At 30.9% G+C, this 6,133-nt stretch overlaps 1 long non-coding RNA gene across 1 annotated transcript; it reads left to right on the top strand.

Annotated features, from left to right (window-relative positions):
• Window positions 1-818: 818 nt before the first annotated feature.
• On the top strand, window positions 819-5,721 carry LOC133818170 (uncharacterized). The gene is made up of 5 exons (XR_009885806.1): window positions 819-1,396; window positions 1,494-1,550; window positions 3,449-4,688; window positions 4,808-5,039; window positions 5,135-5,721. It is a non-coding gene; the product is annotated as an uncharacterized LOC133818170 (long non-coding RNA).
• The last annotated feature ends 412 nt before the right edge of the window (window positions 5,722-6,133 follow it).

Here is a 6,133-nt window from a genome sequence, read left to right on the forward strand (position 1 = left end):
CTTTCTTATATTATACATATTATAAAATAAATGGGTAAATGCGGCAAAAGTACCCAATATTTGGCAAATGTACGCGGCATGGACCCAATTTTTTTTTCACAGGGAAAGTACCAAAACTTAGTAAAACAATAATTCAGTTACACTCCTTTTAGCTGTTGACAAGATCAATACGTGTCACTTTGTGATTGGTCCAACTCATAAATATTTTTAAAATATAATTTAATTAATTTTAAATTAAAATAATTATTAAAAATACATTTAAAAATATATATTAAAATGAAAAAAATATAAAAATATATAAATTAATTTAAAAAATCAAAATAAGAACAATATTTCTTACCAAACCAAAATCGTCACCAAAATTCAAAAGCAACCCAACTCAAAACCTATTTTTTATTTTTAAATTAATCAGAACAATCACAAAGTGACATGTGTTGGTCCAGTCAGTAACTAACGTAGTGTAAGTAACAGAGATGGACGAAATTACTATTTTACTAAGTTTGGGTGCTTTTCCCGCAAAAAAAAAAGGTTCATGCCGCGAACAAACGTCAAACATAAGGTATTTTTCTGCATATATCCGAGCAGCTAACGGAGTGTAATCGACGAATTATTGTTTTACTAAGTTTGGGTACTTTCATCGTGAAAAAGTAAGATTGGGTCCATGCCGCGTACAAATGCCAAATATTAAGTATCTTTGCTGCATTTATCCCTACAATAAATATATATTAAATTAAAAAAAGCAATGAAATTGAAATGTAATGGGGCTATCTTTTAGGGAGAGATCTTGTCATTTATTATGCCATAATAATAATTTTTGATCAGTTAAAAGATTCTAGATACTATTTTCGTTTATAATATCTAACTAAATGAACTTAAAAGAATGGTCATTGATATGTTTTCCTCCCAGGCTTGGATCCTTATTTCTCTCTCTTAATTTTATTGTCACAGACTGTTCTTTGGAGCTCCTCTCTGTTTCTCTGATTCATGCTCCACCCAATTCTGCCCCGTCTGAACTCTCCACAGCCGAAGCTCTCATGAAAGATTAAGGGCCTGTTTGGCTCCTTAACTCAAAAACAGTTTTATGTTCTAAAAAATAGAAAATTGTTTTTGGAAAACAAATGATGTGTTTGGCTTTATTTTTTTAGAACAGTTTTTAAAAAACTGAGTTAAAAAAGACAAGAATTTAGAAAACACCTTATTTATGTTTTCAAAAGTTGTTCTCAGTTCTCTCATTTTTCTCTCTCGACGAAAATAGAAGAAGCACAGTCCATGAACTTTAATGGAGCTGTGAGCTCCTTCTCCTCCATCTCTCCACCTCTGAGGACATTCTCCACGCACAAATCAATTGTTCTCTTCTGTACTGCTGACTGAAACGAATTCTCTCAACATTTTAATTGTGTGTTTTTCTTATCTTACACACTTTTGTGCCCTAATTTTTTTTTCTCTTCTGATTTAACATCTCCTCACATAGAGGTCTCTGATCCTTCTTGCAGATCATATCTTGATGTTGCAGCTAGACCTTCACTCTGCCATTTTCCAGGTTTTTTAAGGTATCTCCTTCTATATATTTATATATACATAAATATATAGTTCTTCCTTGGCGTTTTCCATTTAGCAGATACGCTGGGTATGAGTGTCTGATATGTATAGTCATGGATTTCATGCTTTTTGAGCTTGACCAAGTTTTGAATATTCACATATTAGCTGGTTTGTGATTAATATATCAAATAATAACATATATCTTTGTGATTGTGGTTATATATATCTAGCTACTCTATATATATATATATATGTGATCAAATCCTTAACAGTGTTGATTGATGAAAGACCCTTTGAGTGTGTTTATGGGTATTGTTGTATTTGGATAATTACATGTGGAAGTTTGTTATATAGAACGTGTATAGATTGTTTTGGTACTACAACTCTTGTATATATATATATATCAGTTTCATGGTTATTAGACAGAACAACTGTCTTCTGGGATTTTCTACATGGTTCTTGCTTTATTGAACAAAACAAGAATGTAGTCAGGTTAAAAGGGGTAGTGAGGTTCATAAATTTTTCTTGAAATATGAACATAGTTCATAGCAGGGCAAGATTAGATCCATTTTCACACTGATGAAGTTTGAACTTTTCAAAGTTTGAGATTTTTTTACAGGGTAAATATTTTGAAGAGAGGTAATGTGAATAAGCAAGTATTTTTTTTTTTTTGTTCGTTGTGGTCCTCTCTATATGAGTAGCTTTTGAGTTTGTTATGTCATGAAGTCTGGCAATATCTCTTGCTTTATCATGATTTGCTTTCATCCACACGTGAATATATTTTGTTTTCAAGGTATGGGAGTTTCAATTCGAACATAACACCCAAATACTCAAATTAGTATGAACCTAACTCTGGTTATGGCTCTGACTCAAGTTTCATATTTTGAGGAATTTCTTTTTCCTCAGTTTTGTTTCCAACTTAATAATTACAGATCTACCATTCTCTTTGATTGGAGAAGAGAAAAAGGCCTTGTAATAGTGTTCTAATATGGCCATGAAAGAGTGTCCTAATATGGACAGGGCATAATAGCAACATCTATTCAATGCTGCCAGCCACATTTCCCAATGGTATTGTGAAAAACAGTACCAAATCTCACGGATTTTGAGTTCTTTTGGCAGCTATAGTGTTAGTTGCTAACATTAAATCATGTTTGATTTATCATAAATACAAACATGAATTATTTTGAATGTATGCACTGAAACAGTATCTGAGTTGAGTTTTCATATGTTTTGGGAAGAAGTTTTCAAAAGGGTTTTTTTTTTTTTTTTTAAAATATATACATATTTTGTATTTGTTCATTTTTTGTTTCTTTCCCTTAGTTGCCTAGAAGCAAGGCAACCCAGAAAGTAGGATCAATAGGAAACTTCAGAGGCTTTTGATGTTTTTTACTTTTTTTTTTTATCTGTTTTTACTTTTAGAGATTCAGAATCTAATATAGAAAACAACATAATCTGAATGGTCTAAGGGAAAACAAAACTGACCTCATAATATGGTATCAAAGTCTTCTCAGCTAAAGTCCAAAATTAAAATCAAGATGTCAACAAATTTGAGCAACTTTTTTATTTTTAATTTTTATATGGTATGTTATATTTCTGAACATATATGCTCAGACAGAAATCATGCATTTGAGTACTTGAGATGGAAAATATTGTCTTCTTAGTAGAAAATGATTTTCTTTACTAGAACGTGCTACTTGAGTACAGAAAAGCCTTCAGAATTCATATTCAATGATGTTTTGTCAGTGCTTGGTGTTATAGGAATTCAAATTGTACTTGAAAGTAATTACAATCTCATGTTTACAAAATTCGACATCTTTAGTTTTAAGCTATTTTTTTGGCCTCTAAAACAGCAGGATTCTAAACCTTGAATTAAATTAAGTGATGAAACTAGTTTTCTTTTTTATTTTAGGCACACCTAAAGGCAACACAATATCGCAAGAAAGGATGTGATAATTTTGTATTGTTGGAACTAATTTTTAGTAAGTCAACTGCCACTAGTCAGTTCCATCATTCTGCTGCTTCAGGTCCGCCCAACACTAATGATGAAAAGGAAATGGAGAATGAATTTGATCGCATAGACGTCCATGATATTGATGAGAATGATTCTACTAGTTGCTCTCGGCTAGTTGATGATGTTTTTAAACATTCAACAAAAAATTCAACAACTACAAGTACAGAGTGAAGAGCTAAGAGACAAAGATCACAACAAATGAGTGATGCAATTGTTGCATGGACCGAGGTAGCTAAAGTAATAGCAGAGGCCACTTTAGCTAAAGTTGAAAAATACAAGAGTACAACCGAAGGAGGAGGAAGCAAAAATCATGAGTTTTCTCTCACAAATTGTATGCAAATCCTCGAAGGAATGGAAGAAGTCAGTGATGATGCCTACATGAAAGCTGTTGAGAAATTTAAGGATCCAGATTGGAGAGAGATTTTTATTAATATGTCTACTAATAGAAAGAGAGCTTGGTTAGATAGGCTTTGACTATACTGTGATATGTTTGACTGTGTAGACTTTGAGTTTTACTTTATGTGTGCTTGACATTATTATAGTATGTTATGTTAAGATAATCTAGTGGAGACTTTGTTATTGGTTTCAAATACGTATTGTTTTTTTCTAAGTTTATTATGCATGTCAAATAATTTGTAGGATTCAGAGTAATCAAATGGATGATTCTAGATCATCTTCTGCAGATAGTGATTTTTCAGATTTTTTGATGCTAAACTTTTTAAGTGATTACAATGAAAAGTTTATTGAGAAAATCCCTCAAAGAATATCTTCTTTATGTGGAGAAGATTTTGTGAGAGAGTTATTAGGTGGTCATGCGAGAACATGCTATGAATTATTGCGAATGGATAAAAATGTATTCATCGAGCTATGTACTTTTTTACAACAAAAGGAATACATTAAGGACACACGAGAGATTAAAGTTGAAGAAGCAGTTGCCATTTTCCTTATAATTGTTGGTCAAAATGTGGGAATGAGACTTATAGCTGACCGATTTCAACATTCGCTTGAAACTATTGATAGGCACTTCCATTTAACATTAAAGGCAATATGTAAATTAGGACAGGATATCATTTGACCAACTCAATCTCCGTTACCTTCTCATATTGTCAACTCCTCAAAATACTACCCATGGTTTCAGGTACTTAATATACATCCAATGTATTATAACTTTATATATAAATTATATTTTCACATATTTTTAGTTTACATTTTTCTTCGATAAATGTTTATAATGGTTTTGGATTTTTGTACTATCAGAATTACATTGGTGCCATTGATGGAACACATGTGAGTGCATGTGTCCCTACAGAGAAGCAAGTCAGTTACAGAGGCCAAAAAAACGTGGTAACACAAAATGTCTTGTGTGCTTGTAACTTTGAAATGTTCTTTACTTTTGTATCTGCTGGTTGGGAGGGCTCCGCAAATGATTCCAGGGTGTTTATAGATGCAATTACGCAACCTAAATATAAGTTTCCATTGCCTAAAGAAGGTATTGAAAGCCTAGGATTGAATTATTATTTTATAATTTATGTGATGGTGCATATAGAAAACTAATTTTTCTTTTTGACATGTTTTATTATGTAGGTGAATACTATGTTTTGGATTATGGGTTTCCATGCACAAAAGGTTTTCTCCCACCATATCGTAGTGAAAGATATCATTTGCAAGAATACAATAGTGGACGTAATCGACCACGTGGTATGAAAGAACTATTCAATTATAGGCATTCTTCTCTTAGGAATGTCATTGAACGGTGCTTTGGTGTACTAAAAGCACATTTTCCTATATTAAAGATGATGCCACCTTACAAATTGAGTAGACAACCTTTGATAGTTATTGCTTGCTGCACTCTTCATAATTTTATTCGTCAACGCACACAGTATGATCATATGTTTAGAGAATGGGAAGAGAAAGAACTTGAGGGTGAAGACAACTTAGAGGAAGCTAACACTAGTGTGTCAAGATGTGAAGTCAATTTATCTGATGAATCTGCTGTAGCAATGGCAAGATGTCGAGATCGTATTGCTCAAGCTATGTGGACGGCTTATAATAATATAAATTAGTCAACTATATTTTATTACTATAAAATAATTTTAGTATTCAAATTGTGTTTATGGGGACATATTGTAGATTAATGGTGATTTTCTATATACTTTAGATTAAATATTTTATTTAAAATTTAAAATTTCTCATATTTTTTAAGCATTATAATATTTTATTGATATTTTACTTGTAAAAATTATTTAGATATTTTTTAGATTATATATTTTTTCAAATAATATGATATATTGTTAATTTATATGAAAATTAGCAATATTATAACTAAGTTAGATTAAATATGTATGTGACATATTGCATTTTTATTAAAAAAAATCATAATAATAACTATTAAAACAATTATTGTAAAAAAAATATGTTTTCTAAAAACTGCTTGTTTTTTTATCATCCAAACATGTTTTTGGTTTTTTAGTTTGTGAAAACTGTTTTTAGAAAACAATAGCCAAACACCGTTATATTTTGAAAACTACAAAAAATGTTTTCTATTATTATTTTTGAAAACAGAAAACATAAAACAATGCCAAA

The sequence above is a fragment of the Humulus lupulus genome, chromosome 2, assembly GCF_963169125.1.
Source record: "Humulus lupulus chromosome 2, drHumLupu1.1, whole genome shotgun sequence".
Classification (NCBI taxonomy): Eukaryota; Viridiplantae; Streptophyta; class Magnoliopsida; order Rosales; family Cannabaceae; genus Humulus; species Humulus lupulus.